Below are 10702 nucleotides of genomic sequence, written 5' to 3'. Positions count from 1 at the left end.
ACAGAAAAAAAAGCCACATTTTGGTTAAGGATTGGGCAAATGCCCATGCTAGGATCTCCATGCCAAGTCCCATCTAGATCTATGCATTATCACCAAGAACTGCATAGCTCAGAATGCTCTGCTGCCCAGGGCATACAGTTACAGACCAAGCATGGGGCAAATGCCCAGAAGAATTGATATTTGAGCTGGGTCTTGAAGGAAAGCAAAGGAAAAACAAATGCACTAAAATGATATCTTACCTGGTTTGGCACCTAGAGTGCTCTAGAGATGAGCTGTCCAATAGAACTTTCTGCAATGATGAAAATGGTCTTCTGTACCAACCAATATGGTAGCCACGAGCCACATGTGGCTATCAAACACTTGAAATATGACTAATGCAACTGAGGAACTGAATTCTTAATTTAATTTTTACTACTTTAAATTGTCACCTATAGCTAGTGGCTACCGTATTGAACAACACAGCTCTGGAGTGCATTTAGCATGTCCAGATTCTGTTTTACGTGCCCGTTCTTTGCTTCATTCTCCTTGTGATCCTCCCCTGTCCCTGTTCTCTCTGCCTAGTCCTTCCAGTTTGATGTACTAACTGGCTATCTCCCAGCTTCCAACACTGGTTCTGTTTCCTGGTTATTGATTTCCTCTCTCTCTCATCACAATAGAACCCTAGACTATCTTCCATTTGGCTCATGCCTTAGTACCTCCTCAATTTGTCCCGGTGTGTGGACCTAGCTCAAGTAGGATTCAGAGAATCCTGTCCTGTCACATCAGGCCATTCAACAGTCCTTATTCACTCCTTTTCCTTGGTTTATTTTCCAGGTCACTTTACTTGGCCAGTTAGTGACATGGAATATTTGATGTTTTCCCTCCTTAACAACTTGGGTTAGAGGATTAGACAGTTGAAAGAAAAGAAGAGTACAGAGGAAGGGTTATAACAGGTTGAGTGAATACTTTGAAGTCTCTGATAGCAGGTGAAGGGCTCCATCCTGAGGCCTTTTCTGTCAGTTGTTTTTAATCCTGATATGTGTAAAGATAGCAGTATTGGTAGGTTGATTACATTTTGGACGAAAAGGATAGATTCAGGATCCACAAAAAAAAAAAAAAAAGATTCTTGAAAAAAAAAAAAGATTTAAAAAAAAGGCTCTTGATAGGCCAAAGCATTGGGCCAAATTTAACATGACAAAATGCGATGATGACAAATCCGTGATCCTGTGTTTGGATCTAAATGGCTAATTGCCTGTGTACCAATACGTGGTTTAGAAAGTTTGGTGGTTTTTGCTGATTATCAATCAGTGGTGGATAACAAGAAAGGTAATATGCTCCAGGAAAGCACTGTAGAATCACATCCAAGAGAGATCTGTGCATTTCCACACCAATCCAACTACACCTGGATCACTGTTTCAGGTTCTGAATGTCTCATTTAGAAAAAAAAAAAAGTGGGGGCAACACTAGCTACAATGGGAAAAGGACAGGTAACCCATCATATAAGAACTGGGTCCCTGAGCCTTGAAAGAACAGACCATAGGGACAAGGTCACCATCCTTAGTCTCTGCAGGGAAGTTACAGAACAGAAAGCAGATATGCTCTTTGGGGCTCCAAAGGGCAGAGCAAAAACAAAAACAAAAACAAAAAACCAACCACTGAAGAGTGAAAATTCAAGCAGACTTCAGCTCAGTGTGAGGAAAATGATTCCAACTGAACTGTGATTTCTGGTGTTTTAACCTGCAGAGGCAGAGTTTGGTAGCACCCCTGGAGGAATGATGTTAAACACGCCCCAAAGCCAGACTGCTCAAATATTGATTGTCTCTATAGTGATGGATGGCTCATTCAAATGTGTAGGCCCTATACTCGCTGACCCCATTTAGCTTTGCAGGTTCTATATTAAGTGTCAGACTCTTCTCATTCTAGCTCAGCATTCTAATTAAATAACCTTGGCTCCTTGCATGTGGAAAACAGGTTTCAGGCACAGAACCTCTAGCACCAAGCAGAATGGCAACATAATTTTAGCTCCTGAGCAAAATGGGTCTCACAATAGCGTCAGTGCAGTGTGCACATTAACATTTGAATATGCTGTATAATAAGCATGCTAATTACTCTGAGAAGAATACTTGAAGAAAAAATAAGCTGTTATCATTAGAGGAGAAAGGGGCTAGCAATTTATAGCATGGCTGCTGCTTGATACTCAAAAATACATGACGGCTCTTGTCACAGGTAAAAGGTAATTACTATGATTATAAACTGCAATGAGAGTGGCAGGAAGTGATCAGAATTTTATTGGAAGTAAGTATGTGGTATAATTGTTTGTTTGTTACCACATTCAGATTTATTACTAATAAATATGTGTCCCCATTTGGTTGTTTGATTACTTTGAGCAGTTTAAGTATGAACCTATTATACTATATTACTCACCTCAACTGCAGAAAATTACTGTAAGAATTTACAAAAGAGGTGAGGAGCTGGGAGGGGGAGGTCTCAGGTTGGACATGGGGCTCTGATAACCACCTTGTGCTAGAAGAGAAGCTGTAATGGGGACCTCTAACTCCACGCCTTGGATGACCTAGATGGTCATTTCTCAATCCTGTTCTGCAGATCTCTCAGCGATCCTGCTACTCTTTCAGGGGGTCCACAAGGCCAAATTATTTGTATAATAATATTAAGATGATATTTGTCTTATCATGGTATGGAACTACTACATACTATATGATTCAATTTATATGAAATGTCCCATACAGGCAAATCTGTAGAGACAGAACACAGATAAGCAGTTGCTAGGGATCAGGGGAGGTCAGAAGGGAGAGCCTAATGGGTACAGGGTTTCTTTTTGGGGTAAGGAAAATGTTCTGGAACTAAGTAGTGGTGGTGGTTATGAATGTCCTAAATGTCACTGAATTGTACACTTTCAAAGAGTTAAAATGAACTTTATGTTATGTGAATTTTACCATAATTTTTTAAAGGCAAAAAGGAGAGTGAAGTTGACACATTGTACCATATAAGAGAATTCTTCCCACCTAGAATTTTGAAGCTTGAGGGTTTTCTAGTTCTGAAAGTTTTCCTCTTTGCAAGGCCTTTCAATAACTCAGTTCTTTTTTTTTTTTTTTAAGATTTATTTATTTGAGTGGGGGGAGGGGCAGAGAGTGGGGGAGAAAGAATCTTAAGCAGACTCCCTGCTAAGAACAGAGCCTGCATACCCAGGGTTCCATCTTATGACCCATTAGATCAGTTCTCATGACCCATGAAATCATGATCTGAGCCAAAATTAAGAGTCGGACGCTTAAATTTCTGAGCCACCTAGGCACCCCAATAGCTACAATTCTTTTTTTTTTTTTAATTTTTATTTATTTATGAGAGTCACAGAGAGAGGCAGAGACACAGGCAGAGGGAGAAGCAGGCTCCATGCACCAGGAGCCCGATATGGGATTCGATCCCGGGTCTCCAGGATCACGCCCTGAGCCAAAGGCAAGCGCTAAACCGCTGCGCCACCCAGGGATCCCAATAGCTACAATTCTTAAAGCAAGAAACATTTTTCTTATTCCCTGAATATGCCAGGCTCTTCAAAACCATTTCTTTGGACTTTGCCTAATGCTTTATCCTTTTGCTGTATCCTTTCTATTGACCTGGAAAGCTACTATTTGTTCTTTAAAGCCCATTGAAAAGGATGCTCCCTTGGTGAAATTTTCCTGGATCTCTACTGCCACCCCAGGAAGAATTGGCCCCTTCCCTCAGTCTGGGTTCTTATACTTCTTTGGTCATATTCCTTAATTCATATTCCTGATATAAGGAATTGTATCACTGTTACTCACAATATGTCATTTTCTCTTAATGTGTTTGTCTCTCCAAAAAGGTGACTCTTAAGAGCGGGAGTATTTTTCATTACCCCAAAAGCCCAGTACATACACATACTCCCATCCCACACCCCTATAGCTCTCCAAATGTTGTGTCGATTAATAACTTTATATTAAGTACTTTTTATTTTTAAGATTTTATTTATTTTAGAGTGAGTGAGAGAGAAAGAATGAGTGGGGTGAGGGGCAGAGAGAGAGGGAGAAACAGACTCCCTGCTTAGCAGGGATTCCCCGACTTGGGGCTCCATCCCAGGACCCCAGGATCATGACCTGAGCTGAAGGTAGCTGCTTAACTGACTGAGTCACCCAGATGCCCCTATTAAGTACTTTTTAAAAGGCTTTACAAACATTGACTCATTTAATCCTTCCAACTTTATATGCATTTTATAGATGGGTCACCTGGGGAAACAAAAACTTTAGGGCATGAAGAGATGTTAAAACAGCTAAGCCATGTGACAGTAAAACCATGTGATAGCATCTGTTATCAAACTTGGCACATGGTTAGTGCTCAATAAATGCCTGTTCTGATAAAAGAAAAAATGGCTAATAACATTGAGTTAGTAAGAGTGCTCTTCTTGTGACTTGTTAAATGTTTACATGTATTTTCTAGACTTCATAGAGTTAGAGCTGGGAGAGACCTTGGCTATCTCCCTGTGCAAGTTAGAGATAGGACTGGGGAACTGCCAGGTGGTCCTGTAGAAGAGACACAGCCCTGGAGCTTAAGAGAAGAGATCAGGAGCAGGGAAAGAGGTCTCCAGAAGTGGAGAGAGAGAATAAGTTAAGAGGGCGGGGGGGTAGCTTAAGATGATTATTCAACCAGCACTAAGGAAACTCCCTACCCAGGAGAAAGGCCAGAAGAAGGCAGGAGAATTAAGAGGTGGGAGAGTTATTGAGCAGTGCAAGATGCCCCAGAGCATGCATGCTCAACAGGGGATACACAGAGTCTCAAACCAAAGAGCATCTCAAGCCTTTCCACAAATACCAGCTGTATTTCTTGTTCCTCACCACCCTGATAGATCTTCCCAGAGGTAGCTACTGCCAACTTTTTAAGCTTCTGGTGTTTACCTCCATATTTATAAACACATGTTTCTGTTGCCATTTCTTGATTTTTCTACTTTAGACGTTACATATTGAGATCCTACTATTAGAGGATTAAAATTTAGCTCTCCACTACCTCCCCTAAAAACTGGGTGTGCCCCAGTAAACTGGAAACCAAGTGACCCATCTGAAAGGGAGACAGCTGCTACTTAGCAGGTGACTGCCAGAAATGCAGCTCCAGGTTGGAAGGATGTGTCAAAGTATGTTTGTTTGTAAGTAACCAAAACACAGCTGAAAAAGTGACTTAGCATTAAAGCTCACACTAACAGCCCAGGGTAATTCAAGCTTCAGGGTGAGTTTGATTCAGCAGAACACCAGTGCCATCAATGCCAACTTCCATGTGAGATGGTTGCCAACAGTCCCCTGGGGTCCTTGCCCATTCCAGACAGATCAAGATCATTTCTGGAAACCTTTTTCTCAGGGGCCTCAGCAAACCTGTTAGTTTAGATTGGGTCATGAGCCTATAGTGGATACTGTGGAGCTCCGTTCAGTTCCTCTCTTCAGGGAAGACTTAGTCAAATCTCAGATGCTGGGAATATTCTTGCAGTCAGTCTCAGGTCTCAGGAAACCACTTCTCCCAAGGTTTTACACTGCCCTCCCCCAGGGTGCCACCTGAGGCTAGCAGCTGGCTGATGAACCTGGGCCCTATACTTCAATTTGGGACAATTCTGAAGGGCCATCCCCATTCTCAAGTCCCTGGTGGGATCAGCTGAGGCTTTGGTTGAACTACATTGCTGATCCGTTAGTTGATCAGCTTCTGTCCATGTCCACCCTGTCCTCATGTCCCCATAGGTCTATGTCCTAAGAACACTCCTCAGCAAACTTTGTGTGTGCTACTCTCCATCACAGGTTCTGTTTCCAGGGAACCCAGTCTAAGACAATGCTGGCTTCTGAATCAACAAATGTGATGGGTGGGACTATGCTGATGAATTAGGATGAATTTGTGTGCCCTATTATGGAACCAGGATGGGATCAGTCTCTCCCAAAGCACCTTGGCAGAGGCAGGGAAGACGAAGACTGGAACAAAACTTTGAATTGTTAATTTTAAAAATGGGAAGAATCTTATTGGGAAGGAAATGATACAGATTTTTTTATCTTTCAAGAGAGCCAGAAGCAGTTTATTAAAAAAAATGTCTCATGATGTTTTAACATTGGAAGCTAAATGAGATATTTTTAAATGCCGTGAATTGCTAATAAGACGTGGCCCAATACTGGCCTGCATTTCAGTAGTTTGCAACTGTGGCCAGACAGAACACAGGTATAGTTTGTAGCTCCAGAGGGGAAAGCTAGGACTAATACCTATACGAAATCAAGATTTCAGCTCAACCTAATGAATAGTTTCCTAGTGATTTGAGCAATATAAAAATGGAATGAAGCATGTGACTAGAAGGTGAATTCCTTGGCACCAAGGTTCATTTTTTATTCTTCTTAGAATTTATAGTTCTTCTTAGAACTATATGATCTTTGAGATCCTGTTCATTGATATCCATATAAAGTGCCCTATATTCACAAAATATCATTGATACACCCTCATCCAGATATCAACAACAAACAACATTGGGATAGCACCAGTATTACTACTGAAACATGATTCAAATCTCCTTCTCCAGGAAAACTCCACTTAATTCATCACTTCTGGATATTCACTTAAGCATCAAAGGGAAAAAGGTATCTTGTCTTAGATATAAAGATGCCCCTAGTAAATCCTTTACGGATATCACATCATGATAACCACTGTTCCTTAGAAATTAGCATTATATTCTAGTATGTCAGAGCCAGAAGCAGATCATGCAGTCCTGCTCCTTCATTCAACAGAAGACACAGAGAGGGGAAAAAAACCCTTAAATTACACAGTAAAAACAGGACCAGAATTCAGATCTTTTTACACTTGGAGCCGAGTTCTTCCCACTGCAACCCAAGCAATCTATTTTTCTCATTAGGCTGAAATAGTTCCCTATCATCCATTTATCCCAGAGTGACAGGACTTGCGGGCTAATGGACTTCAAGGTTCTAGGAGGGAGCTAGGCTCTGGCATCCATCCTTTTCAGCAGCCTAGAGCACCAAACCCTTTACAGAGCTAGTTTCTTTGATCATGTTAAGGGGTTACTTGTTTTAAAAGTATTGTGTTCACATGGTTCTAAACTCAGTGTTCTTTTCACAATCTCACCATGCCTTGAAAAAAACGCGACAGTGTGTGGTAAGAATTTAGCTATAAGGAGTAGGACGAAAGGTACACTGGGCCTAGAAAGTGAGCTGGGCCACTGAACCAGGGCTCCTTAAATTCCCTAACAGGACAGAGCCTGCAGAGGGACCAATTGGCCCAAGTTGTAAAGAGAAGGACTCAACCGGCTGATGACCACTTTGAATAGGACTTGTCTCATCCTGCTCCTTCATCCCATACATCTACTCTGACACAAAGCCTTGCTGAATCTTCCTGTGAAATATTTATCCTGCCCATCCTTCCCTCTCTCCCCTCACGGCAAAAAAAACCTGATCCAGACTTGAGTTACCTCACGTGTAGTGTAGGTTATAGTCACAGATTTTTAACTGACCTCCTCCAGGTGTAGAAATAGCCTTAACCTAAATGAACATGTATCACATCTGGTTTTAATTTATAACATGTGTGTAAATGGTGCTGCTCTTTTAAAAAGTCTAGCTGTTTACCCTTTAACTCCAAGTAGTGGGGAAAAAAAAAAACCACTGTAAGTGCCATGCAAAGACTTGATCCAGCACAGGAACAAGGCTGGTCACCGGAAAGAAGAAACTTGCTCAGAAAATGGATCAACGAGTTGCATTATATTTATCCATTAGTATACTACTCGTTAATAAAAAGAAGTGAGCTACTGATCCACCCAACCACCCAGATAAATCTTAATAATACCACGTTGAGTGAAAGAAATCAAATACAAGAGTCACTGTGGTATGATTTCATCCATATGAAGTTCAAGAACAGGCAAAGCCATTTCTTGGGAATGTATTTTGGGATAAGGGTTGCCTCTTACAGGGCACTGGAAGGGTTACAGGGGCATGTGACAGCTGTACTTTCTAACTTGATTGGGGCATCAGTTATACACGTGTATATCTTTGTCAAAACTCACTAACTGTACGCTTAATATCTGATATTTACTGTATGCAATTCTTCCTCAATTTAAGCAAGCAAGAGAGAAAAAAACCTACCTGCTCAGGCTGCTATGGAAAGAAGAACCTGGACATCCAGTGAAAAACAGTGGCTTCTGAAAAAAAAACAACAACAAAAAACAAAAAAACAGTGGCTTCCTTAGGAGGCCCCTGCTCTCTCTCAGCTTCTCACTAAAACACATCTGAAGAATTGGAGAAATTAGTAATCTTCCAACACCATGCAAAATCTGACAGAAACGCAATGCCAGAGTCTTGGCATCATGTCTTCTCTTTTAAAATGCAGGTTGCAGCTGGAAAATCTGACCCAATTTGAGCTCATAGCCTACCACTTTCATTCCCTGAGCAGATGCCTGAGAAAAGGTATGAAGCCCCCTTGGCCCCTCCCACACCATCTGTCCTCTGCCACTCTGGGGACATCCAGCCCTTTGGGAACAGATCTGAGGCAGCAAGAACACCTTTTCCCATCATCCACAGCTAATGCCAGGAGCCTCCTTTGCCAGCTTGCTTGCTGTTTAATTTAAATTTCACTTGTTTCAGAGTTAACACAGAGTTTTTAACGCCAAATAGGATGACAGAGTTTGTACCCAAACAGGGGTTCCTGCCCCACCCTTCCCCCTGGCTCCCCATTCCCCCCAGACATCAGTTCCAGTTCTTTTAGCTGTTGCCTCTGGTGTCTGCCTCCTTTTACACATATAATGGGGTTATAGTACTCTTTGGGTTTTTTTAGTTTGAGACATTAACCATTATCATAAACTATTGACTTCCTGCTATGAAAAAGACGAATTTCACTCTCTTTCACCCTCACTCCCACCCTCATGCCCAGCTTTGGCCTTCCTTTCAGTAGTAGTTACTTGTGCTAGTGTGACTTTATGTTTACAGATGAGCCATGTGCCTTTATTTCTTGTACAGCTTTCTATTTTTCCTGGAGTTAAGAATTACCTCTTTTCATTGTTTTCATTTCTCGATCAGAGCTGTAAAATTACCTCTCAGTGTGATTACATGGGAGGCAATCCTCATTTTTATCTTCTAGCAACCCTCCAGGAGCCCTCTGACCCCTGTTCCATCCATACTGGGTTGCTCTCCAAGCCTGCCACACAGCTACCTTTATGGGACCATTATTCTCTGGTAGCTTCAAGAGAAAGGGTGCATGGAGTGTTCCTATTTTGAGATTTTGAAAGTCTGAAAACATTTGTAGTCTTCTCTCATCTTGAGTGATCATTTGGCTGTGTGTTAAGTTCTCAGAGGAGGATCCTTTTCCTCAGAAGACATCAATTGTTCCATTGTCTCCTAGTTTCACATGTTCTCCTGAGAAGCCTCATGTCATTTGACTTTTGATCCTTTCGTTATGATTTTTTTTTATCCTTTTAGGACACTTTCAGGATTTTTGGTTTTTGAAATCTCATTACAATGTGACTCGGTGGGCTACTTCAATCTGGAAATCCAAAGGAACTGTGTTGTATGATTACTTGATAAGTTCATCCTTTATGGCTGTAGGTACTAAAGACACTGACATTTGAGGCTCTCAGTGATAGTGCCACCTTGCTTCCCAACCACCATGGCGTGATGCCCATTAGTCTTTAAGACCTACCAGTGCACAGTTTCCTCTCACTTTTTCAGTGCCTCTCTTGTTAAGATAAACGGATATTCAAGAGTGATTGGATACTCAGGAAAGACTCTAATACAAGAGCATAAAAAATCTGAGTTAGTAAAAAAGGAATTGGAGAAAATGAACACAATTCAGATATAAGAATAAAACTCTATCTCCTCAAAGATAGAAAAGATGTTACATCGGGATGCCTGGCTGGCTCAGTGGGTGAAGCATGTGACTCTTGATCTCAGGGTTGTGAGATTGAGTCCTATGTTGGGTGTAGAGATTATTTAAAAATAAAAATCTTCAGGGTGCTTGGGTGGCTCAGTTGGTTGAGCATTAGACTCTTGATTTTGGCTTTCAGGGTTGTAGGATCTAGCCCCAGGACCACCCCATACTCAGTGCAGAGTCTGCTAGAGATTCTCTCCTTCTCTTCCCTCTGCCAGCCCACCAATTTCCCCTCCCCCACCCCCACGCACATTCTCTCAAATAAAATAAATAAATCTTTAAATAAAAGAATAAATCTTAAAAAAAACCCAGATGTTCCGTCAATGAAATAAAAACAAGATGCTATAGAAATGAACAAGAGAAAGTCTTTGGAAATTAAAAATATTATAGTTAAGATAAAATAAATCTGATTATTTTAGATATTTTCTCTTAAATCAGTCCTTTTCCCCTGAAAAGAATTCTCCAATCTCCTGCCTTTGGAGATAAGCTAGTAGCCTTCTAGAGCTAAGTGGGAGAAGGGGAGTTGGAAGGGTATCTCACCGTTTTGGGATGTAGACTTTCACTAATTCCCTCTATTTTATTCTTCTCTCTTTCTTGAATTCTGATTACTTTAATATTGGACCTCCTGAGCTGTCCTTTAATTTTTTTTTTCCTTTAGTATATTTCTTTATCTTTTTGTTCTGCTTTCTGGGAAATTTTCCTCAACTTTATTTTTAAATCCTCTTAAGGATTTGGGAGGCGATGGTGATAAGCATATGAGTTAAATCCATCACCATTATCAAATTACAGAGCATTTCTGTTACTTCAAAAGAAA

Source organism: Vulpes lagopus, chromosome 7, assembly GCF_018345385.1.
Source record: "Vulpes lagopus strain Blue_001 chromosome 7, ASM1834538v1, whole genome shotgun sequence".
Lineage (NCBI taxonomy): Eukaryota > Metazoa > Chordata > Mammalia > Carnivora > Canidae > Vulpes > Vulpes lagopus.
This window is presented reverse-complemented; position numbering follows the sequence as displayed.